Source organism: Haplochromis burtoni, unplaced genomic scaffold (assembly GCF_018398535.1).
Source record: "Haplochromis burtoni strain Fernald_Lab_line unplaced genomic scaffold, NCSU_Asbu1 Contig_12, whole genome shotgun sequence".
Lineage (NCBI taxonomy): Eukaryota > Metazoa > Chordata > Actinopteri > Cichliformes > Cichlidae > Haplochromis > Haplochromis burtoni.
This window is the reverse complement of record NW_024582373.1, coordinates 179,328-206,034: the sequence shown is the minus strand read 5'-3', so window position 1 is coordinate 206,034 and position 26,707 is coordinate 179,328. Positions and strand designations below refer to the sequence as shown.

The window sequence follows — 26,707 nt, the reverse complement described above, 5'->3', positions numbered from 1 at the left end:
AAACAGGACCCCAGATGCAGAGGGCCAAAGCCAAAAGCTTGGGGTGATGCTCAAGTGATAGTTCAGGACTATAAAAGGAAGTTACAGAACAGAAACCTAAAACCACTAAAAAAGCCCACTATCACCTCTCTTACTTCTGATCTCTTGAGGAAATTAGCACTCTTTTTAGGTGCTAAATGTACATGTTTGCCTATCTTGTGTGGGTGGAGTCTAGCTTTTTACTTTTAGAAACAAAACAGAAAGTCATCTAACGGCTGATATCCTTATTAACCTTGTTATCCTTATTCTCAGAGTGTTTAAGACGACACAACCTTCTCAAGAAAAGTTATGTGCGAGATGATTTATATCGTGCAATGATTTATATCAATGCATATAAAAGCACCGCCTTGCATAGAAGATCCAGTGAAGCACGGTGGACAGCTTGTGAGAGGGGCTCTTACAAAAAATTTTTTAAAAAAGTGTCCTTCCCTGATGAGCGCCTACTTATCTTATATAAAAGAAATAAATTCTCAGCATTGGGAGCTGCCATTTCATTGCTCTAAAGGTCTTTGTATGGTGATATAATCCTAAAAGACAGAGCGATTAGAGCTTTAAAGCCTTGCATTTGTTGACACTATAAGACCTGCAAGTAAGCCTTCATACTGTTTTGAATTATGACTATATATTAAGCTCCCAGGATCATTTAATACTGTCAGGATTCCAGCACAAAGAATGAGGCTAAAACTGACTTACGCACTACAAGAATATATCAAAGCAACATATTTAATCACTGGAATACACAAGTGTAATTATTGTTAGATGCTCTCCTTGTGCCCTATTGATGGAACAGTTTTGCCAGTTTTCTCTCGTGGCTTTGTATGCAGCATATAGCTTTGAGTTCTTGAGAGAAATACACAGCTACACTTGCCTATTTCACCTCTCACAGTTAGATTCAGAACACCTGGGTTCACAAACAGAGTTGAAAACACCCTCATGACACCGCTTAATGGGACTGTGAATTTTGGGTTGAGTAAAACCCAGGATATCCCGAACTGGCTTTGCAGCACATATCCCAGCTATCAGCTCTCTTTCTCTGGTATTAGATTGGTTTGGGTTGATCTTGTGTTTATGTTTATTTCCCGTTACAATTAGATCTTTGTTTTTCTATTTAAAAGTTTAAAGTAAATCTAAATTTAGACGTTCATGAACAGTGGAACAGTAGGACTGCTAACAATGGCCCAAAACACTGTGTTTAGGTAAACAATGAGCCGAACTCAACAATAAGTTTCGATATGCCAAACAGGACTGCACATTTAGGTGATAGTTCTAAGATCATCACTGCAAAAGACCCATCTATCCTTCATACATGTTGTTGTATTATGACATCCTGATGGATTCAGCCATATTCCAAGATTTCAGACAGTAGTTTTGTCTCAGTCTGTCCCATATCTGAGCAAATTTGTATCCTTTGCTAATTTGACAACCTTCTTCTTTAATAAGAAGTAGAAGCTTCACATTGAATGAATCCCACTCGACTACAGATAAGGGAGGAGGGAAACTGAGCCGAGGGAGCAGGTGGTAGACTTGAATGAGCAGATCTAATAAAAAAATCATTCAAAACAACTGTTCCTGCTCTTCTTGCACGAAAGGCAACAACAGAAGCACTTATCTGCGCTGTAATGTACATGAATATTTTATCTCTACTCGCTGTTTGGTGACATAAACAAACGTCTTGGACATCCAAAAGATGAAAAAAAAAGTCTTCCAATTTTAGTAATATGCAGCGTGCAACACACACCCTTCTGCTCAGTGCGCTTCTCTGCATTGAGCAGGATCGGTACTGTACTATGATGCCACACTGACTGTGTAACCAAGGCAACTAACAACAGGCAGAGTGAATGGTCAGATTAGCTGCTGAAGTGTGAAAAGGAAGCGTTTCAGATTTTACATAAAGCAAAATGGTCAAGCCGTCGGACATCAAAACAGCCGGTGAAAAGCAGAAATGAACAATTTCCATGTATGCACTTTATCTGGTTTTCTCTGTTGCATAAACAAATACCACAGAGAAGATCTGGAAATTTTGCAGATTCTCACATTAAAACAGGAATATTCAAACGCCTGGCTCAAAAGATGAAGCCCTGTAGCCTGACATTAGGCTGGAGATGAGCTAATCGCAGACTTCAGGAAGAGAGGGGTTGGTGGGGGTGGATGCCTCCATTAGCGATTCGGATTCACACCTCAGTCATTCATCTCACTGCCTCCCACCACAATGACCCCCCTGTCACATGTTCTGAGTCACCTGGCCCCTCGCCACTCCTCCCTGCTTGTTTTCTCAGCGTGTATATACGCTTCTCTCCCTTTCATTCTCTTCTTATGGAGCGCAGCAGCACACAGAGAGGAGATTATCTGTATCACTGCCTAGACCAAGCAAGAAAAGAGAGGAAAGTATATTTAGGTACAGACAGCTACTACTGACTGGAGAAAGGCCACAGAGGTAGGCTTTCTTCATTCACGTGGGAGGTAAAGAAGCACCATTTCTAGGGTTTTTTTGCAGTTAGCCTGTTCTTAACTTATACCAAAAAAGGCCAAGCAAGCATAGGAGGACTGACCCCATGGGTTTTTAGTGTACCCGCTCCTGTTTTCCCAGCACACATTCGTATACATTCACTTGCCACCAACCATCATAGAGTTAAATGAGTCAGTCACTTCAGACTGGCTTTGTTGTGCCTCAACAGTTGCATGTTGTTTCTGCCAGGAACATTGTCATCATGAGAGCATTATTAAAAGAGAGCCACATGTCAAGAAGCATGCATCCTTTTAAAGGACTCTGATACATAGCAACAGCAACGAGAATACTTAAATCTGCCGTACATGTTCAAAAAAGTGCCACCGGATGAAGAAGTGTTTTAACCTCAAGGGCCTTTTTGCAACTCTTCAGAAGCTTTTAGCCACATTACATGAGCGTTATCGGTAGAGTCTGCTTTATTTCAGTGGGCAAGTTATTACAATTGCAATACAATGTAACAAAGCATTAGTGTGCTGCTGCTTTCCCATAGTTGGCGTTATGTGTTTATATCTGCTTATAATTAACGTTGTGGTATCAATTTCAAATGCTATAGACCAGGAGGTTTTTTTAACTAGCACATGTAGAAGTAATGCTTTTCCACTCATTTACAAAGGACTCCTCTGAGCCAGTAAGTGTGTTGCACAATGTTACTGTATCATCAGCTCATAGGTTACAGATTTTTATTTTTTATTCCTATTTATTCTATTTATCCCCTTTGTATATTTTATTTATATCTGTCTCTGTATTTATATATATGTGTGTGTGTGTGTGTGTGTGTGTGTGTGTGTGTGTGTGTGTGTGTATATATATATATATATATATATATATATAACAATTCTGTAACTGTAACTTCGGTCGTTGCTGTGCTTTTTTTGGAAATCGAATTTCCCAGAGGAACCCACCCGAGGGATTAATAAAGTTCTATCCTATCCTATTTACTCCGTCTGTGTATGCATATGTGTTCAGCATATTTGGCAAAAATCTCTTCTTATTTAACATTAAGTACAAAGAAGACATTGTTAGTGACAGTGTTGGGTAAACAAGGCTTTAACCAAGTTAAGTTATTATCTTACTATAATGAGCCTATCGATATATATACACTACTAGTCAAAGGTTTGGACACACCTTCCCATTAAATGGTTTTTCTTTATTTTTATTTTTATGACTATTTACATTGTAGATTGTCACTGAAGGCATCAAAACTATGAATGAACACATATGGGATTATGTAGTAAACAAAAAAGTGTGAAATAACTCTAAACATGTTTTAGATTTTAGATTCTTCAGAATAGCCACCCTTTGCTTTCATTACTGCTTTGCACACTCTCGGCATTCTCTCGATGAGCTTCATGAGGTCGTCACCTGAAATGGTTTTCCAACAGCCTTGAAGGAGTTCCCAGAGATGCTGAGCACTTGTTGGCCCTTTTGCTTTCACTCTGCAATCCGTCTCATCCCAGACCATCTCGGTTGGGTTTAGGTCAGGTGACTGTGGAGGCCAAGTCATGTGGCGATCCATCACTATCCTTCTTGGTCAAATAGCCCTTACCCAGCCTGCAGGTGTGTTTGGGGTCATTTTCCTGTTAAAAAAATAAATGATGATCCGACTAAACACAAACCGGATGGGAGAATGCTGTGCTAGCCAGCCTTCCTACCACACCATCACACCATCACAGCATCACACCTCCATGCATGTAGAGGCCATCCGTTCACATTTTCTGTGTCACACAAAAACACGGCGGATGGAACCAAACATCTCAAATTCGGATTCATCAGACCAAAGCACAGATTTCCACTGGTCTAATGTTCATGTCTTGTGTTTCTTGGCCCAAACAAATCTCTTCTGCTTGCTGCTTTTCCTTAGTAGTGGTTTCTTAGCAGCTATTTGACCATAAAGGCCTGTTTCGCTCAGTCTCTGCCTCACTTCATGAATGAAAATTTTAAGAATGGGTTTTTGCTAATAAAATGAATGCGATCATTTACTTTATGAACTGTTAAATTGAAGCAAATACTTAACAACAATGAATAAAAGGTTAAATGAATAAAATGTTTGATCTAATGAACTTCCTTTTTGGGTCATCCATTGGTACATACAATAAAATAAGTAAGGCTAAGTTGGAGTGCTGTGCTGGATCTGACGTGGTTGGAGTGAACTATCGTCTCCTTTCAGAAGGACAAATGTGATCACACTGTGGGTGTGAAACATGCATGAATGCCTAGAACAATTTAAGCATTGGCGGAAATGCAAACTGAATGACGTTTCTTGGGTGGCTCAGCGCTTGTCTGTGTGCAACAGGAAGTATCGCCTGCAGAGAATGAGTTTTGCTTTTGGCTCTGCCAAGGACCAGGTGGGCCTGGGCTGGTGGGCAGGCGCGATTCCACCGGGGCTATCAAGGCCATATGAGACACAGCTCATCATCCCTCACTGGGTCCATATGGTGGGTCTCAACACGTACTCACCCCAGTCTGAGGTGTTAGAGTGTGTTCCCTCCAGAAGGCAAAGTTCTTTCTCCACCGTGAATATGTCATCTCTTACAGACTGAGCCCTGTTCCATTTCACCCATGTGAGTACTATGTAACCATGGAGACTGCACTTAAGCTCTTGTGGAACTTGTAAGCCACAGCACTGTGATTCTGTTTGCAACTGAATTCTCTTAAAGTCGGTGTCTCAAACATCTGCTTACCTGCGCACAGTGAGAAATGTAGCTGCTCCACTCAGCTGCCATTTGTAAAGCAGCTACAAGTTCAGTGCAAGCCTGCTTCTCTTTCTAAGCATCCAAAAGCATACAGCAGTGACACCATCCCAATTTTCATGAACATTCTGTCAAGGGAGATTATGCATTCCTCATCCTGCTGCCCCCCCCAGAGAGAATAGCTGGTAAATATGATGCCGCTGTGGTGTACATTGCAAAAATGACCTACTTACTTAGACACTACACTTTATGTAGGTTTCTGTGTTACGAACTGGATCTTTGATATTTTACAGACAAAGACAAAAATGTTATTATCCCTAGTTTACATTGCACTAGAGATTACTGACTCTGCAGAAAAGCTTTTTAACAAACAGTCTTTGCACAAGCATAAAGGCGATTTCTCTCAAATAGGACATCAAGGTTGAATTAATCTGCTCTGTGGCAATGTTTTAAAGACCTCGGCAGACATTCTGCATATTTATGACTGCAGCAATGTCGGATCTAATTATTGAATTTGTGGTAATTTACTAACTCTCTTTAACAAATTTGCCACTTAGGCCCTCGTGCCATATTTTTTTTTTATAACTGCTGAGCAAGAACAACTAACTTTCCCGCTTTTTATCTTCAGTAGAGATAAATTATCCTCACAAGCTCCATTCTGAAAAATCTACTGTCCACCAGAAAGTACACATAGACCAGCCTGTTTGAAAAAGTCATGCTTTCCTTTGTGCATAGTTTTCTTGGGTGTACAGTATGTGACTGTCAGAACAAAGTACTGTACATGCATACTGATAAGGCCTCTGCCTTGAGCTGCCTGGATGATTCCTGGATTCCAGATGTAAATCAGTGTAAAGATTTTTTAAAAGGAAATTTTAAGAAACAGTTTTTGCTATCTGGACAATAATGAACTTATTTCATTTTTGTTCTAACGGTTTTGCCTGTCTGTGCACAAAACTATCGTAGCTGCCAGGTATACTGATTTTAATCATTATTAAATGGCCACGCGTCTGTTGTCCGTCCATTCGTACACAGTCCACAGTGGTATCGCCTGTGGTAGCATCTGCTTGCACATAATGATCACCCAATCACACAATAATTTGGTCTTTACCCCAAATTGTGCTCCAGGTGAAGGTCTCATTTGTCTTCTTGCAAGCAATAACATATGAATCGTACTTCTTTCATTAGAAGGTTCACTAAACACTCATTTTCAAAAAATTTGAATTCTCTAGCAATTATTTCATGGTTCAGGCTGTAGAGGGTTAACATTACCTTACCTTAATTACCCTAAAAAATTGTATCAGCATCTGTTGAAACCTACACTCCATTAAACTGTGAGTTGAGCTACACACTCCCACACAGCGTTTCTCGTTTCTTTGGCTAATTAACCACATATTATTCCTTATAGCACTGACTGTGGAATTCATGCATTGTTCAAGACAATAGTTAAAATTCTTGCACTCATAATTTTTACATTTATAGGTACATTTACATGTACCTATACTGGATGGCATATAATTTCATCATGAAATCATCGGCCCCCTATCATCTTTTTAGCTGTAAACCGTAAATGCTTAAAATGTGTAGGCTATGAACCATTTCTAACCAAATTATGTATAAACAGTGGAACTGGTACTGTGACTGATACTGATCAATATTGCTTCCTTTTGGTGCACACGTATTTGTATTTGGTTCACAAGTCTTCAAAAACATCAATGATCATTCCTAAATCAATCGTTTGCTATAGATTCTCTGGATGTGGATGCCAGACAACAACAGTACCCTTAGAACATGCAGCAAGGGAATGCATTTGTCATCTTTCGGCTGTGTGTCAGGCAGGAATTGGACCCAGATGCAAACTCATGGGGACAGAACTTGAACTCAAAAGCACAGCTTTATTGCTGGAAAACAGATCACAAACAATACAAAACTAAACTGGGAAAAGCTAATTATAATGTACACCAGGAGACACGGGGAGAATCGCACACAGCATGAGGGAGATCGTGACACTGACACAGAGAAATACAGGGCTCAAATACATTGGGAAATAACGAGGGGAATGAGACACAGAAGGGGAGCACAGCTGGGAGAAATCAGGACTGACGAGACAAGGGAGCAAAGTAGGATACACTCACATGAGACACAGACCTTCAAAGTAAAACAGGAAGTAGCACAGACGCAAACTAGACTAGGGGAGACAGAGCAACTAAGAAACACAGAGAACAACAACAAAGAGACATAGAGGGCAGCTACTAAATACTCAGAGAACTAAACAGAATACAAGAAGGCCAAATTAAGACACTAGACTATAGAATAAACTAGGGCAACAAAGAACTAAGAGCATAATACAAAAACTCAGAGACACAAGAAACTCAAAACACTGGGCCACTGACCCAGGACCGTGACAGCATTCATGTATTGTTGTCACAATGCAAAATACTGCTTGGGTCCTGGCATCCATGTGGATGACATGCACAACCCAGCTAAACATTGTTATAAAGCAAGCAGACAATTTGGCAAAGAGTTCATTTTGAGCTGAATCATCAAAGCAACAGCACCCTGTCAAAATCTGTCTCCCTGTCCTCTTGTTTTTGTGTCTCAAAAAAAAGCCATGTCAAACTAGTGAAAGCTAGTGTGCTCTGCTGACTGACTCTGAGCCTAAATAATGAAGGAAAACTGGAACAGTTATTTCTTTTGTGACCAGATGCTTTTTAAAAATTTGGCAGGTTCATCTGTGTGACAATAAAGGGAAAAAGGTTTATGGTTCTTGACTGAAATAAAACCTCAAACCTTAAATAGAAGGCTGTGTGTATTCCATTTCAGGTGGTAAACATTTAAAGTAGAATTCATGTAATGATATGCTCTGACTGTCCTTACTGTACTTAACATCTCCCTGCAGGAGTTTTGCTGTAGATAGTCATCATTAACTGATATAATATCCCCGTTCCATTTCTAGGCTTTTCTCCAAAGCAGCGAGCGTTAGAAACTTCTCTTTGATTTCACACCAAAGCCTCAGAAAACAACAGTTCTGTAACACTCATCCCCATCAGTTTCTATTCCCTCCAAGAACCTAGTAGCACACTTCTAACAAGCAGCGGCATGGTGCCCTGACCACAAAGTCTCTTTATGCTGTTGAGTTTTATTTGCTCTCTCCAAATTAAAGAGAATTTAAATGAAGACGTGGATGGCTTTTAAGGCTGGACTTGGAGGGAGAGCTAACAAAATCTAAAACTGGTTAATTCTAGAAGAATGAGGGAGGCCTGTTTATGAGACTGAATCATTATCGCTGGGTTGGTTTTCATCCGTTATACTGCAGTGTGTGCTGATTTCATGATGGTTTCCTGCTGAAAATGAGTGAGCCACGTCGATTTCACACCTATGAGATTGCTTTCCTTTTACACAACAGTGTTAAACTTCCCACTGCAGCATTCCTGTTTTTGCTGACTCACTTTTTTTTAGCTGAATACCTAAATCTATTTCACCAGAGCTGATTTATACTGCTCAGATGCATTCAAACACTTAGCAGCCCAGCCCTGTTTTGTAGCTGTACACAGTATTATTTTTAGCATGCTTCTATATATCATGTTGCCATACATATATATATATATATATATAATCACGATGGTATGTGATCTTTACGTATTTTTAAGGAGCATATTTTAATGTCAGTGTCTGCACTCTCTGTGGATTGATGCTATTTTGTCATCAAATTCATAATAATGACTCATGCAGATTCCCATATCCTCATCACACGTGTTGCCTTTGAGCAACACGCTGTCATGTGGCATTCAGTTTCAGATGTGCAGGACTTAACACAAAAGCCTCCAGATCATCCTTGTTTTAACCATCAGGCTCTGGGTGTAGCAGGAGGAGCATCAGCACTCCCCATCCCCTGTCAGAGGCTCTAAACTTCCTATTTACAGTTTATCCAGTTCAGTGAAAGGATGATATAATGGGAGGAAAAGAATCCTTTGCTCCCAGATGGGAGAGCAGGGCTGTTCAAACTGAATGAGAACAGAGAATAAAAGATGAAGCCAGCATGCAATGCTATGCAGAGATAGAGCAGGAACTAATGAGAGCATTAGACCCAAACTACTCGCCTTACACTGAGTAGAGGAAACAGCAGATTGTGAGAGGACACGGGGTGGTGCAGGAAAGAATTGGATTGTGCTAAAAAAAAAAGAAAAAAAAGAAAGAAAAAAAGACAAAAAGAAATATTGGGCTTTTCCCTCTTTTTATCAAGACCATGATATCAGTCACAGAGACATGCCAGCAGTACAGTCCAGGATTGTAGTGCAGTGCATTAATAAAGTTGTATGTAGTAGTATTTTAGTCTTTGTCTGTTGATGAAAACCCCTTGGAAATTGAAACTGAACTGGAGGGCTCCAGGCTAATTTGCGTTTGCACATTTGTCTTGAACTGGAAGGCTTGGTTCCTAAAAGATCACCCTTAATGACTTTGGTGATCCCCTTACTCTTCCTTTTGTACTATGATGAGATTGACGGTTTGAGTCTTTAGTGAAATGTCTCAGCAGATTTTAAATAGATTTCTGGTGGTTAGCCTTGAAGAGCTGTTAGTAAAGTAGGACACAAAGATGTTTTATTTTTCTTGTTGGACTCCTATGTCTTTAATGTGGAACTGTACAGGCATTAGCTTTAAGTCTCGTCTTTGAATGAACTCAGGGCTGCTCAGGGCTACACCGATTCAGCTGCTCATATTTCTCCCCACACTTCTCTTTATTTTCCCCCTCTTGTAAATTTATCAGGCAGATTCATTAAGCCTCAGGTTAAGAGAAAATTATCCAGTCATTTAGAAGCATTTTTTTAATTCCTGCAGATGTATCTTTACTTCTGTCTGTGCTGCCCCAGGCAGGGTGCTTATACAGTATATGCATGTCTGTACTGTCTTTCCATGGACTGTATGCACCATCTTGTTGTACTGTATACAGGCTAAAACTGAAGTTTTGTTTTTGTTTGTTTTTTTAATAAAAAGCTTCAGTTTTGATGGAAAAACAAATCAGCTGCTGGAACTCCTAGAGTTCATAAAGTACTGACATTCTTGGTTTTAGCATTTCTTCTTCCTGAAGACAGGTGAAAGTAGATTTAGCAAAAGGATGAGATTAGAGTCAGGGGTGGCTGTCGCTCCTGGTGATGACTTGATGGATCTTGAGACTACGAGAGTAAGACGGGGCATACAGTGTGTTGGGTGCTGGGCCAAAGAAATAGCAGTTTTTCATTCAGCTAATTTGATCTGTTACATATCCAACTTCAAGAAAAGGAACTGCTATTTTTAAGAGGTTTTTAAGAAGTCTCTGATAACTGATCAACATTCTCCTTTTTTTGAAGGAAGCCATGTAGCAGGAGCAGCGTTATGAAACATGTAACTGACTACCTGGCTGTGTTAATAAAATGCTATTTAATTGTGGCTTCATTGTGACTTTAATCTACCTTTTATGTTGCCAAACAAAACAATATTATGTAGAAAAAGAAACGTCATGAATATCAGCCTGAGGTTGATTTTTTTGCTGTGTTTGTCATAGAAAGTTATTTTTCCTACTGTTTTCTTTCTTTTCTTTCTTCTTCTTCTTCTTCTTTTTTAACAGTTGTTTGCTCTAAATGTGACCAATTTACAGTCTCGTCCGGTCAGTTTTATTTATGTCCTATCATAAATTTACTGTTCATAATTTGTGTCTCTTTTGCTCTGTTAATTTCACAGTCAGCACTCTAAGGGGACTTTCAATTAGTGTTAGCTCGACATTAAAAACAAGTCCACTTTATTTATCACTGCTTCTAGATTATATTTTTCATGTAATGTCGATTTTATGGGTAACAATTAAAGTGTCTGTCCCGTGAAGCAGCTTGCAGGAGCAAAGCAGTTAATGAGGTTGGCTTAGTAAAGACTTGGGTGTTGTAGAGGAGAAGTTGAGGAGAGGAGAAATCTCCCAATGAGTCTCCAAAAGGCACTACAGCTTTATTAAAGTTAATTTGTTTGGAATTGGCAGCCATGATTATTAATCTCATGTAATTTCACTTTTGCATGATTATGGATGGATGGATTGATGGATGATTATGCACCTAATAAATAATTTAAGTGGTATAACTTTTGTTTTAATGGAAATCATACAGCAATCATAGCTTATGATATCTTTAAAGGTGCAGGAGTCAGGAGGTAGAGTACAGCTTCTGCCAGTCAGAAGGTCAGTGGATCAGTTCCTTGTTTACTCCAGTCTGGATGGTGAAGTATGTTTGGACAAGACAAGTATCCTTGTCAAGGCAAGACAAGTTTCCCTCAGTGAATCCATCGGAGTGTTAGTGAGTGTCGGGAATGTTACAAAGTGCTTAGGTAGGTAGAAAAAAAGTGCTTACATGAATGTTTGTTTAAATATATATGAATATTCTGACATCTGCAGGCAACATCTTTGGCACTGGGAGTGTTGTGGTTTACATTCGTTGTCCTATTAATGACTTTAGTTTTACTGACGACTGATGTTTAAGCAGGTTTTGGTTCAATGAAAATCTTGCTAGAGGTTTTGCATCAGATACCAAGTGGCTGGACTGGAAACCCTTTCAAAAATAGGCTGTTGCCCCCCGAGAAAAATCACGTTAGGGTTCTTGATTCCTTCCACTGTGACCCGTCAGCCATAAAAGTCTAATGGGGTATTGCTGTCACATCACCAGGCATGGACACCGAGTTTCAAGCATTTTCAAAATGATGCCATGGGAACATCTACTAAAAATCTTGATGATCAAGGTCAAAAGTCATGTTTTCTGAAAACCTTATGAACACAATAACTCAAGAAAGATGGCACCTAAGATTTTAAAATGTATACCATAAGTGCATTTACTAGAAGGCTGAGGGCTAGCATGGGCGACAGCCAGTATCTTTATAGTTATTCTGGAAATGAATTGGTAGTCAAAACTGTCCCTGACTGTCACATCTTCTTGTGAATCTACTTTGTGCAGATTTGTGTGCATACTCAGGAACATCTGTTTTCTGCACCAATGTTAGACATCACCAATCATTTGTGATAGTATTGCTAAGACTCTTGCATTAGCCTTTCAACCTTAAATTCTCCCCAAGCTTGTATTCTTCTTATAATCTTTGATGTGTATCTACAAAGAGTACAGCCGGAGAACACATACAATATGTTGTGATTCGTTACAATCACAATACTTTTGTGTATTGAATTACAAGTGACATAACGGTACAGGAGTGTTGACAGCAGAGACATTTCTTGGGCTAAAATTAGAAATTGTGGCTGTCTCCAATGGAAATCCGAAAGGACACAAATTCTCATAGAGCATCGCACTATATGGTTTCACCGTGCATTGCACAATGGCAGGCGTGTATTCAGGTATGCACTCATATGTATACAAACAAACTATTCTCCTTCAGGTTGGATTGTCTGCAGCTGTTTCATCAAAAACAAGCTAACATTATTTCTCACACACTCTGTCCATAGGGAATGTGCTTATGAGCCATGTTACCTGAAGACTAATGTGCATATATATGTACTGCAGTGTCTGCACTAAAGTACCCATGGACACTCATATTGGAAGTCAAAAGTGGTCATTTGGATTGCATTTCTAATAATACAGTTTGATCCTCTCAGTAGGACGTTGATATAGAAGTTAATTTTTTTATGTATGATATCTAACTCTTTGTCATTTACATACGCATAATAGAGATATAATCAGTTTTATCAGCTTTTATCAGCATTTTTAGCTGTATGCTTTATTGGAACAGCTGCCATCAACACAACTCTCACTACTTCGCTGTTTCATTGAGCTAGTTTCACTAGAGAAACGGCACTTGCAAGAGACAGTTCTACATTTTCTAGTAGAATATATAACATTGTACAAAAGTCTTTAGCCACCCCCTCATTTCATTATAATTTGTTCCAAAGGAGTCAGAGTTTCTTATAATTTTTAAAAAGTGGTCTTAAGCAACAGTTTTTCAGGTTTTCTGAAGCTTGTTTGTCTTTGGCTCTTTTTTACCTGTCCATTTTTTATAGGACTGAAATGGCCTGCAAAAGGTGGCTGCAAAGAACCATTCAAATGAGGTGAACAAGGGGGAAAAAGTGAGATATGCCAAATTACACAAGAACTTGACTGAAAAGTTGTGGCAGCAACACATCCAAATTTGAAGTTTTTGGTTCAACTTGTTGTAAATATGTACGGAGGAGGTCAGGAGAGAGTTACCACATTGTCTTCAGCCTTCAACAAAACGTGTTGGAGGCTCTGTCATGGTTTGGGGAGGCATTTCACCCGGTTAGTGTTGGAGATCGAAATTGATGGAATTATGAACACAGAATCTTTTGATTTACCATGTGGAAAGCATCTGATATGCAACTAATTCATTTAACATTCTTGAATGATCTCAAACACACTGCCAATGTAAAAAAAAAAAAAATACAATAAAACACTATCAATCATGGATGGCCTCCCCAGAACCTGAACCTGATCATTATTGAAGTCAGCATCCAAAGAAGAGCTTTGTGTGTTCTTCAAGAGGCTCGAAGAAATATTCCTGAAAGCTACTTAATGCACTGACAAGAAAACTGTCTAAGAGAGTTCAGGCTCTGCTGAAGAATAAAAGTGGTCATGCCTAATATTAACTTTCAAGCTTTTTAGAACTGTCCAAACTGTTTTTGGCCTATATGCTGCATTTCCTTGAATGTTTGCACATTTTAATGAAGTGCTCCACCTATTTCCCATTGTCCTAACAAAAAATAAAGAAATGAGGGCTGGAGCAAACCTTATTGTAGTATGCACATCACTGTAGAGACTTTAAATATAGTAAAATAGGTATTGCATTCTAAGTAGAGCTGGACCGCTCCGATATTACGTATCGGTATCGGTCTGATACTGACGTAAATTACTGGATCGGATATCGGAGAGAAATAAAAAATGTAATCCGATCCATTAAATATCAAAAAAGCACCTCACAAAACTTGCGACACGGCGTAACTCGGCTCATAACCGTAGCACGTCGGAGCAGTATGCATCACGTGATAGAGCGGCTGTGTGTATTTGTAGCCTCGCTACCAAACCAGCATTTCATCTCCGAGGAAGTTATCCCAGAGAGAAGTAAAGCAAGTGTGTAAGTTCATCTCTGAATGTTTGTAAAGCATTCCCACGTTAAGCTTAACAACCGATATATGGAGCGACTGCCTCTTCTCTCCCCTCCCTCTCCTGCTGCTACTTCAATCATGAAACTGATTAATGATCAGCTGATTGGCTTTTGAGAGTCCGTCTCTCTTCTTTGTTTTTGGCCCACTTCGCACCAGAAAGAGGAAACCAGCGGCTGAACAACAGCAGCACGTTTAACCTTGATAAGCTGTTGTTAGAATTTATTTAATATTACTTTCTACACCAGGATCCTTTTCTAGCTGACGGCTGGTAACTGTGCAGGGGCGGATCTAGCAAAGTTTAGCCAGGGGGGCCGATAGGGCATTAACAGGGAAAAGGGGGCACAAAGACATACTTTTCTTTCTTATTCTCATTTAAAATGTCGAGCTTTTAATAAATAATTATTGAATCTTACACCCAAAGTTTTAATCTTATGTAAAATATATAGAAGTCCATTACTGTATATAGTAACTGTTAAGTCTAATATACCCTAGTAAGCTATGCTGAACTATGAAATATTTTGGGCGCAGTGTATTTTTTACATACAGGTATAACAGAATGGCTTTAGTGTTGTTGTTTATTTAAATCTGAATATGAACTTATACAAAATGCAGCAAGATATTAAAAAAACAATTTTATTGATTAAAAAACACACTATATCGGAGTCATATATGTATCGGCAGATATCCAAATTTGTGATATCGGTATCGGACATAAAAAAGTGGTATCGTGCCATCTCTAATTCTAAGTACATTCTAAATAGGTTCCCACTTTTTAGGGAAATATGGTTAAATTACTTTTAATTTAAAGCTGGCCTATTAAAAAATTCTTTATAGTTTTCACTGAGTATTAAAATACTTCAAAAGTTTATCACACTTGTAAATGAACATGTATCATGAGTATAACAGTTTCTTTTGTATTCAACAACAACAAAATGGTCTATACTGTGTAATGATGGATGTGTTTCTTTTGTACATGGTGGGCATCAGATGTAAAAAGGGTTGTTTGCCGGTCCTGGAAGGGTTGGAAATACATTGACCATACAACTGTGACTCTTTGCTGTATGTGACACATCCTTTTGTCTCACTTCCTCTCTAGAAGCTGCCGTAAGAAGCAATTGTACTCTGATTTGTCATGTGACTCTTGTAAGGTGCAAAGTTAAGCTCGTGCTGTTGTTTGCTTAAAGTGTTTCGCCATGAAGCGTGGCTGCGAGAGAGCGATGGCACAGGATGACAGAAGGAAGTGGGAAGGAAGTGAAGTGCAAAAGTGCGCTTACTCTTGTGCTGATGAAGCCGCTGCAAAGTGTTCTCATTCAGAGAAGAATGCAGCAGTGTGAGTCAGATGCACAGCTTTTGTTTTGAATGAATGAAAGCACATCGTCACCTATTCTTTAAAGTAGAGATAGCACAATACCACTTTTTTATGTCCAATATCGATATCATAAATCTGGAAATCTGCTGATACCTACAGGGAGTGCAGAATTATTAGGCAAGTTGTATTTTTGAGGAATAATTTTATTATTGAACAACAACCATGTTCTCAATGAACCCAAAAAACTCATTAATATCAAAGCTGAATGTTTTTGGAAGTAGTTTTTAGTTTGTTTTTAGTTTTAGCTATTTTAGGGGGATATCTGTGTGTGCAGGTGACTATTACTGTGCATAATTATTAGGCAACTTAACAAAAAACAAATATATACCCATTTCAATTATTTATTTTTACCAGTGAAACCAATATAACATCTCCACATTCACAAATATACATTTCTGACATTCAAAAACAAAACAAAAACAAATCAGCGACCAATATAGCCACCTTTCTTTGCAAGGACACTCAAAAGCCTGCCATCCATGGATTCTGTCAGTGTTTTGATCTGTTCACCATCAACATTGCGTGCAGCAGCAACCACAGCCTCCCAGACACTGTTCAGAGAGGTGCACTGTTTTCCCTCCTTGTAAATCTCACATTTGATGATGGACCACAGGTTCTCAATGGGGTTCAGATCAGGTGAACAAGGAGGCCATGTCATTAGTTTTTCTTCTTTTATACCCTTTCTTGCCAGCCACGCTGTGGAGTACTTGGACGCGTGTGATGGAGCATTGTCCTGCATGAAAATCATGTTTTTCTTGAAGGATGCAGACTTCTTCCTGTACCACTGCTTGAAGAAGGTGTCTTCCAGAAACTGGCAGTAGGACTGGGAGTTGAGCTTGACTCCATCCTCAACCCGAAAAGGCCCCACAAGCTCATCTTTGATGATACCAGCCCAAACCAGTACTCCACCTCCACCTTGCTGGCGTCTGAGTCGGACTGGAGCTCTCTGCCCTTTACCAATCCAGCCACGGGCCCATCCATCTGGCCCATCAAGACTCACTCTCATTTCATCAGTCCATAAAACCTTAGAAAAACCAGTCTTGAGATATTTCTTGGCCCAGTCTTGACGTTTCAGCTTGTGTGTCTTGTTCAGTGGTGGTCGTCTTTCAGCCTTTCTTACCTTGGCCATGTCTCTGAGTATTGCACACCTTGTGCTTTTGGGCACTCCAGTGATGTTGCAGCTCTGAAATATGGCCAAACTGGTGGCAAGTGGCATCTTGGCAGCTGCACGCTTGACTTTTCTCAGTTCATGGGCAGTTATTTTGCGCCTTGGTTTTTCCACACGCTTCTTGCGACCCTGTTGACTATTTTGAATGAAACGCTTGATTGTTCGATGATCACGCTTCAGAAGCTTTGCAATTTTGAGACTGCTGCATCCCTCTGCAAGATATCTCACTATTTTTGACTTTTCTGAGCCTGTCAAGTCCTTCTTTTGACCCATTTTGCCAAAGGAAAGGACGTTGCCTAATAATTATGCACACCTGATATAGGGTGTTGATGTCATTAGACCACACCCCTTCTCATTACAGAGATGCACATCACCTAATATGCTTAATTGGTAGTAGGCTTTCGAGCCTATACAGCTTGGAGTAAGACAACATGCATGAAGAGGATGATGTGGACAAAATACTCATTTGCCTAATAATTCTGCACTCCCTGTATGATCCGATATAGTGTGTTTTTAATCAATAAAACTGTTTTTTAATATCTTGCTGCATTTTGTATAAGTTCATACTCAAGTTTAAATAAACAACAACACTAAAGCTATTCTGTTATACCTGTATGTAAAAAATACACTGCACCCAAAATATTTCATAGTTCAGCAATACTGATCAATCTAATAAACTTAAACCTACTCCATCCTTCCTATTCTGGTATTTTAAAGAGTACTTAGCAGAAATATTAAGCAACCTAACTAATAGGGTTGCAAACTCCCAGCAAAAAAAAATAGGGAACCACCCCCCACCCTCCACCTCATGATGCTTAATCGACGTAATCAACTTTAATTTGATGCAGTGTGAAAATGCACAGAAATAAATTATTTTTCAAGAATAATTAAATAGATTCAACATCTTTCTTCAACAGAATTGCAGACTGCACAGATGGTATCTTCCCAAAGGAAAAAGTAGTATAGCTTACTAGGGTATATTAGACTTAACAGTTACTATATACAGTAATGGACTTCTATACATTTTACATCAGATTAAAACTTTGGGTGTAAGATTCAGATAATTATTTATTAAAAGCTAGACATTTTAAATGAGAATAAGAAAGAAAAGTATGTCTTTGTGCCCCCTTTTCCCTGTTAATGCCCTATCGGCCCCCCTGGCTAAACTTTGCTAGATCCGCCCCTGCACAGTTACCAGCCGTCAGCTACGTAGAAAAAGATCCTGGTGTAGAAAGTAATATTAAATAAATTCTAACAACAGCTTATCAAGGTTAAACGTGCTGCTGTTGTTCAGCCGCTGGTTTCCTCTTTCTGGTGCAAAGTGGGCCAAAAACAAAGAAGAGAGACGGACTCGCAAAAGCCGATCAGCTGATCATTAATCAGTTTCATGATTGAAGTAGCAGCAGGAGAGGGAGGGAGAGAAGAGGCAGTCGCTCCATATATCGGTTGTTAAGCTTAACGTGGGAATGCTTTACAAACATTCAGAGATGAACTTACACACTTGCTTTACTTCTCTCTGGGATAACTTCCTCGGAGATGAAATGCTGGTTTGGTAGCGAGGCTCCAAATACACACAGCCGCTCTATCACGTGATGCATACTGCTCCGACGCGTTTTGTGAGGTGCTTTTTTGATATTTAATGGATCGATTACATTTTTTATTTCTCTCCGATATCCGATCCAGTAATTTACGTCAGTATCGGACCGATACCAATACGTAATATCGGATCGGTCCATCTCTACTTTAAAGGTGACGAAGTGTTTAGGATCCAGGGTCCTTCAATAAACCCTCAAAAACTTTTCATTCCTCTGTGATGCTACGCAAACAAACGAGAGATGTAGTGGATCTGGAGAGACTGGCCCTGTGTGAGACTGATGCAGACACCGTGAGCAGTATTGTGTACTGAACTAGGATTAAAAGAGGGCTGAGTGGAGAAGGCTTGTAATTATTACTGTACTGCCAGACCTGCCATGCTTCTGCTCCTAGCACTCTGTTTAGCAAGTGCCCCAGGACACAGAGATTCCTCGATACAAGAAACACACGGATCACAGGCCCAGTGAGACACACTGTGGAAAATGAGACTGCCAGCCATGAATAATTAATTCAATTGTGAATTGGCCGGCTTTTTAAAACCTTTGCCACTATCTTTTTATTCTAACCCTGCTCTACACATGCTGCGGATTAATGCAACTTCCAGTCCCTTCGTGTGTTCCCTGTCTGCTGTTATTACCCTGCCTTCCTCCTCTTGTTATAGAGCTCTCTCGTCCATGTTCTTCAGCTTGCTCTCTAAAGGTTGAAACAGCAAGATTTATACGCCGCCTTGCAATTTTAATTAGTGCAGTAAAAAGCCCCAGAGACATAGCATGCAAACTTTTTTTTTTTGGTCAACATTTCTAAGAATTCATTTCCCTTAATCAAAATGAAAAAAAGATGTAATTCTTGTGCAGTGCAGTAATGAGGCAGAGCGATGATGTTGCTGATGCTCTTCCAAGTGAGTTTTGGGGAAGTTCTTTTATGAATGCACTCATATGCCACTCAATTAATGCGGTTTGAACTGTATACTGTAAAATACCTTTGAACTGGTTTCCATCTTGGTTGGCCCATTTTTCTGGGAATAGTAGCAGCTATTATTCTGGCCTCTATAACAGAGGCACTGCCGGGGTCACTTACTGCCGATGTCGATTTATTGCATACCATCAGTATTCCACCGCGTCTGCTGGCCTCTCAGTTACTCTCCACACTAATGGATTGTCTCGGCTCTTAGCTGAAACTGTTTATAAAAGTTCACTTAGAGTTGGGCAGCTTTACATTAATGGATAGCAAATGATTTCAGTGCAGTGTCTATATTTGCCTGTATCTTTAATTCATAACAGCTACAAGGGTAAAATTGCACATAGGTTTTGAGTTAGAGTACCACGGCTGGACTGCCTTCATGTCATTTTAATGATTTACTTCCTGTAGCTTTCATACACCTGCTCACCCTTCACAGCCGACACATCCTTTTGTTTTATGTGTCTACACCCGACTTGAAAAATAGCTGCTTCACAGTCTTGGTGTTGCTTAAAATTATTATTGCACCTTCAAAACTTCACACCTGCAAGTAAAGTCAGATTTCTTTTTTGAATTAGTAACGTTTCACTTAGAAAGCAGACGTGATAGGTGAGATTTACAAAGCAATTGTTGGTCATTTTTTTTAATATAGCACTCGTCTGACCTCTGAGATTATGTTTAACACGTGACATGTATATGATGTCATCAGAAACAGAAACAGAATACAGTGTATGCCACAGGTCGGCATAACAAGGAGCATAAGATTAGACAACACCTGGGTTAGTAAATATGTTGATACAGTTATCGATGTGAGTTACAAAGACAGGTTGTTAAATGCTGGATTGAATGTCTGCAGACACTGCTTAGGACTGGAAAATGTGCTCTCTGTTTCAGTGCTTTATATTGTTCTACTGTCAGTCAGGAATGAATAAGACCATGGTCTTTGTAGTACAGATGCAAATACAACAATTACAGAACAGATGCTACAGATGTTCTGCGTATTATGTCCCCCATAGTAACCAATCCCATCGCCTGACGCTGACAGTCTGTGTGAATCTCAGTGAAGGTAGGATTTGAAAAGAATCTTGAAATCATTGTTTGAAAGTCGTGAAAACATGAAGGAGTCGATACATTCTTACTGAAACTCAAAGTTAACTGTAGCCAGAGTGTTATTTATGAGCCCATTAGTTTTCCATTGTTTTGGCACAGCTAAAGTTGAGGGCTTTCAGACCTGACGTGCTGCAATCCAACAGATGTGCTTTCTATTAGCTTTCACTGCAAAAAGAATAGTTTCCTTGCACTGTGTGTGTGCAATAGAACCTTTCTGCTCAGAAGAAGGCTTTATTAAGACTTACACAATTGTCACTGTGCCCATCTGTGCTGCCCTTATTTTCTCTTTTTAGCTGAAAGCAAAGTGCTCTCGCAGTCTTTTGGGCAATCCCAGGAGGAGATCAGTGAGGATGAAAGAAAACGAAGGTCAAGAATATTTATTTCCAAAAACCTAGAGAGACGCGTCTTTTTAGACTCAGGCTCCAACCAGTCTTTAGGAACACAGAGAATGGAGAGATAATGAGAGACAGAGAAAGAGATGATATTTGATCTTAGCCTTGTCAAAACAGAATTAGTAGTTTGCCCAAAACACCCAAGTAGTGTGCTTGAGGGACTCAGCATGGATGGTATTTGTGTGAAAGATGAATTTTGACCACTTATTCATATTATCTCCTGGTTATGTTTGCTACCTAAAATCTTCAGAAGAGCATTAATAGTAAATTATCGGACTGTGACTGCAGAGCTTCAGTGAAACATTATGAAGCTACAGTGTGTTTCCTTCAAGGTCTGATATGCCACACTGGCTGCGTTTTGGCTTTTTTAATAATACGCTGGCACACCAGTGTTCAACTATGTCACATTTAACCAGTCAAACGCAGCTAACTGCATGTAACGGTTTATCTTTTGGTTTCCTTCTCACGTTTTGGTGGCTAACTCTGGGTTACCCTCAAAGCGTGCCTGTGATCTCTCAGCTGTAGAAGAAGGCTAAATGGAGAATGGGAACTTTCCTGCTGTTTGAGTGAAACCTCTCCGTTTGTCCAAAGGTATCTTATTAGTATATCAGTCTAATTTTTTGGTCTTAGGTGCGATATAAAAGCTTTTTATATTTCTTGATCCTGAAAAATGTTTTCAAATGAGAAATGTGTGATATTAAAAAGATATGACACGGTTTTCAATCATGTGTTATGCTGTTATTCTTATATAAGATGAGCAGTTATGTGTGTAAAATGTGGTTTGTGCATGACTGTTGCAGTTTAGCACTGCTTGGGTTCGCTTCAGTGAAGTATGTAATGGCCTACAGTCAGCACAAGCGTAATGTATGGGATCTGATCTTTACTGTGCATCCTCATTTAGTAGCTACTGAGGCAGAGGGGGAGTAAGGGTGTGAAAGAACGCCGCGCAGAGAGTCAACAACTAAACATGAAGTGAAACATTTCTTAAAAACAAGGGAAAAATGGCTCACTTAAGTAAGCTAACTATACCAACTACTTCCCTGTGGAGTAACCCTGCATTATATCCCAGTAGCAGCTAAAATAATCCCCACTTACGTGCTTCAAAAAGCACTTTCAGCACTGCCTTTAGTCTAATCCCGGGCTTTTCCAGGCACTGCAAGAGTTTCATCAAGCACAAAGAACTAAAACGACTCATTTCCTGACGGCCTTGCCTGGCTGAAGGAGGTATTGCACTTGCTTAATAAGCCTCCATCTTTTTTCACTATCCATCTTCTGTCCTGTAAATCCTCACAGCACTAGCAGAAATTCCTTGGTGATATAGTACTGTGTCCCGAGGTGGGCCCACAGCAGAGTCACAGCACACAGTGGCACATAAAGCATTAAGAGCCATTGAGTAGTGCTCCCCAGAGGCAGATAACAGTCAGAACACGGGGCGATAATGCTTGAATGTTGCTGATGCCGGTCGATTGAAATGGATCCATTATGCAGCCTCTGTTATGTGATATAGCAAGCATCCTGCTATTTCTGCTTCAAGTGCTTGACAAGTTCTTCTTCCATTACATTGCTTCATGAGTTCTTTGAAGAATTACATTATCTGGTGTTGAATTTTTTGCGTATGTTCTCCCTTGTGCTTCTTGTGGCTTTGCAGGCTCAAGATAAAGTTTTTCAAAAACCGCAAAGGTTGATTTTCTGGATTACTTCATGCAATTCATTTCTCAAAATTGCGTGCCCACTCTCTTCTTCTCATGTGCATTTTTCCTAGAATGTCACAACTGTGGCTACTTGCTGAACGTAGCCATAATGTATTTTTCGGACATGTTTTGGCCTTTTTCGGTCTGCTAAACCTACTCAGAATGTCCTCCATTTAAACCACCATCCGTGCAGAACTTTCCTTTCATCTTTGCAGCGCAATTTTACTGAGCCACAGCATTGATATACAATGTACTGAGAGTGAGAGAAAGAGAGGGAGCCAAAAAAGGTCAGCTCCTCTCACTGACTGCACAAGTCAGTGTTGTGCTTCAGTTAAGAAAAGGAAGTGAAGTGAGCACAAAGTTTTCTCTTCACAGTTTTCTCAGCTGAGCCTTGTTCATTTAGATTGGATATCTGAAGCTGCAGAAGACAAATTTCCTTCTTACATAGTAAGAAGGTTCTCATTTTCCCTACTACCCTGCGTCACAAAGTGACAATACAAATGGTTGCTTCATGGATAGGAAATATATATTTTATACCGTATGTTCATCTCTAGAAAATGCTGTTCAGGCATTTTCCACTACTGCTTTACATTCCTAGTTTTGCAAAGAGAATATTTATGCGAGTCCAGTCAGCAAGCATGCAGTGTTGTGGTTGCTGGCCCCAAGGTATCTGCACTGGATTAGTAAGTAGTATGATTCCTTTTTAAAAACACTAGTAGACACAGAGAGAGTCACTGTTTTCTCTCAGGATTTCTTGAATATATCAAGGGATTTGATCCACAGTCTTGCTGATTTCATTTCTTTTGGTTTTTGGAGGGCATTTTTCTTCGCATTGGTTGTTCAAAACACAATGAAATTACATTTCTCAATATGTTAGGATTCTCATACCATAGGCATCCTCATGACTTATGTTGATGCAGAGAGCTATTCTTTAACACTGTTTTTAACCACTGGAGGCAGTGTTGCCAATCAATGAGCATAAGCGTCTCCATTTCTCAGGTATTAAAGGTGCTAAATTAGCGAAACATTATGTTTTCACAAGATTTACTATCATGTGATATAGAGGGTATTACTCAGGCAGATACGGTCACATAAATCTATAGAGTCTATGGGGAATGAGGAAAATAATGATAAAAGAAGTTTCCATTTGTGGTCCACTTTTTTTTGATCCAGGTAGTTTATTAAAATTATTTTTCCAACAGTTAAACACATAAGCATATACCAATAAATGTACAACATTGCTCCCACCTCTCAATAACAGATCTCAAGTGAAAAATAAAATAGTGATATATATACTCAGAGTACACACAAAACTATAGGCATGCAAGACAATGGGCCACTGGGCTATATACATTCAACATAACAGAATCATGATTCCATATCACAGGATGACATTTTGTCAATATAACTAATGACCGGTTGCCAGGAAGGATGAAATTTTCCAGCACACCCTCTGATGGTGAACTTAATCTTCCTTAGATGAACATCACGTCTCTAATCCACAGGCCAAATGTTGGGGGCCGAGGGTCCTTCCACTTGGTGAGAATAAGTCTTCTGGCCAGCAGAGAGGTGATAGAGCAAGTTTATTCAGGGATGCTTCAGAGGGAATCACACCAAACATTTAAATCAGAGGGGTTGGCTGGATCGTTTGTCCTGTTATGTTGGAGTTAGTCTCAAAGGTTGAGCTCCATCCATGTAACTTGTGTAAAACATGCAAAACATATGCAGCAGAGTGGCTGGAGCTGTCTTACCCAGGCCGCATGTGGGGTCCAAATCAGTGGAGATGATGTACAACCTTAAAATGTATAACAGATCGCCTGATGAGTTGGAGATATTCATTGAAACCTGTAGCCAAGTTGTCTCGGGTATTGTTTCTCCTAGTTCCCCTTCCCATCTATGCTTAAGGCCCTCTAAGGTAGTCAGCTTGTGGTCATTAAACACTGTATACATTTTACCAATGATCTTCTTTGAGTCCGTTTTGTTTTTAATTATCAGGTCCAGCAGAGAAGTGGACGGGTGCATAGGGAAACACTCAGAATTAGATGAGACAAAACATCTAATTTGCAAATATCTAAAAGACTTAAATCAACGTAAATTAAAACTTTTTGAGAAAGCTTTTTTCAAAAGAAACAAACCTCTTATCTATATACAAATTGTTGAAAGACCGTATCCCACACTCCAGCCAGCCGTGAAATGCTTCGTCCATAACCGAGGGTGTAAACAGGTGGTTTTTCCTTATTGGAGCACCAAGTCACAACTCAGTAAGATTAAAGGCTTTTCTGAATGAATAACAACATGGTTGTGTGTATATGATGGTTTTTAAGTGGTCCACTTTTTGCCCCAATTCTAGTGTTGAGTCGTTTTGAGCAAGTTCTGGTTGTTTTAAGCATTATGCATGGAGAGCAAATGAGGAAACTAGTCTGATGAAGTCTGGAAACCGTTGGGTTTGTTTGGAATTAATTTAGTTTTGATTTTGCTTTTTTAACCCAAATTCTCTGGCACCCCAAAACTAGTGAATGTGTTCCCAGATTGATAGGAATATTGATAAGCATTTACTGCTGCATAACTTTATTTAAAAAGTACAACAGTTAGAACACTTTTTATTGTGTTGCCACTGAGCATCATGTATGGCTTTTAGTTTGCTTGAGTTTAGGTCCTTGTGGAATAAATGCTGTTGTTGTCTGGTTATTGATGTCTTTTTGAACGAGTTGGAGTGATAGGAGGGACTAGACTGAGGTTATTAGATGCCTGGCCTTAAATTCTAAAACTCTGAGTCATGTGCTTGATACACTGTTATATTTGTGACGATCCCTAATCTCTTTTTCATTACCAGTTTCATACGACGCAGAGATACATTTCTTGTTAAACTAGTGAATTTATTAATTGTGTGTAACAGCTTTCTCTTTTGTGTTTGATCTGTTTGATTTGTGTCTGATTTGCTACGAAGATTACTGAGAAGAGTTAGAGTTGAGGTTTGAGATAATTAAAGACACGTAAAAAGCTGATTGAAGTCTGTGAAGTGTTTGAAGGTGGATTGGGAATTTTGACTTCAGACACAATTTTGCATTTGGCCATAAACAAAAATACACATGCTAACCGCAGCGAACCATGAAAATTCAGAAACAGCTCGGCTTGTGATGGTCTTGGTCTTGGGTTCGCTGCTCCTGACTTTACTGTGCGGAGACAAGATTACAAAGAAAAAAATCATTTCTCCTTTGATCTCTACAATAATTATAACACCTCAGCTGCAAATAAAACCTTTAATGTGTAGCAGTGATGTGTAGTGACTTTTGTAATAAAGCAAGCAGAGAGAAATACAAATAAACAAAATAAAATAAAGTCTTCCATCACTTTTTATTAAGAAAATGGACCACAATTAAAAAGTGCATGATTTTATGATGCCTGCCTGGCATCTTTCTGTGTTATATAAAATATTATTACTTCAATAGATATCGTCAAAATATTTATCATTAGCCGACAATGAGTGCTGGAGGATTTTTTTAAAATCATAGAATCCTTTACTAAAAATAGGAATAGAAAACTGTGAAAACTTGCCAACATAGAATTATGTTACGCACCCCCCCCCCCCCCCCAAAACAAAAAAAACAAAAAACAAAACAAAACAAACGAGTTTGAAATTGAAACTGTTAAAGAGAGTCACAGAAATACTGTAACGCAATTAGATATTAAAGTGCTGATTTAGAGCTTAGAAAATACTTGAATTCCCTCAACACCCTCTCTGGGTGCTCTGCCGGTAATTGTTGTGGGATTCACCTTACTGGGCTCTGTGTTTGAATTAACCGTTACTCCTGCTGCTCCCTGACCCCTGTGTTTTGTAAGTTTCTGCCCACGGAAAAGTGCTGGTATATTCAGTGCAGACTTTTCAAAATTATGAGCTGTAACATAAAGGTAGGACTGTGTAGCAGTTATGCCTATGCCTTTATTCTTATTAATGCTGGATCATGAAAGCTCTGTTTAGCAAATTTAAAACAATCTGTGGCACTCATACTGCCTCTGGTGACTCTTTAGTGCTCACACTTTGGAAATGCTTTCTCAGCATTT

General features: G+C 39.4%; 1 protein-coding gene across 2 annotated transcripts in view; it reads left to right on the top strand.

Annotated features, from left to right (window-relative positions):
* The window catches only part of LOC102302284 (caM kinase-like vesicle-associated protein), a 42,597-nt gene that overhangs the window by 6,372 nt on the left and 9,518 nt on the right, over positions 1-26,707 (top strand). The gene's annotated exons all lie outside the window — the stretch shown is intronic.